This window comes from Brassica oleracea, chromosome C3 (assembly GCF_000695525.1).
Source record: "Brassica oleracea var. oleracea cultivar TO1000 chromosome C3, BOL, whole genome shotgun sequence".
NCBI lineage: Eukaryota > Viridiplantae > Streptophyta > Magnoliopsida > Brassicales > Brassicaceae > Brassica > Brassica oleracea.
In genome coordinates, this window is record NC_027750.1 from 58476490 (window position 1) to 58476701 (window position 212).

Below are 212 nucleotides of genomic sequence, written 5' to 3' on the forward strand. Positions count from 1 at the left end.
GAATTTAGTGGGAAAGATTTGTTGAAGCAGTTTAGGTATTTTGATGCAGAAAGGACGCCAGATGTAGGTGGACATGAAAACATTCGAGTCAATTCGGTTGGAGGGCTACATAGCTGACACAAAAAGAGTATTTTCTGGGATCTGCCATATTGGGAGAGTCATCTATTGCGGCATAATTTAGATGTCATGCATATTGAGAAGAACTTCTTCGA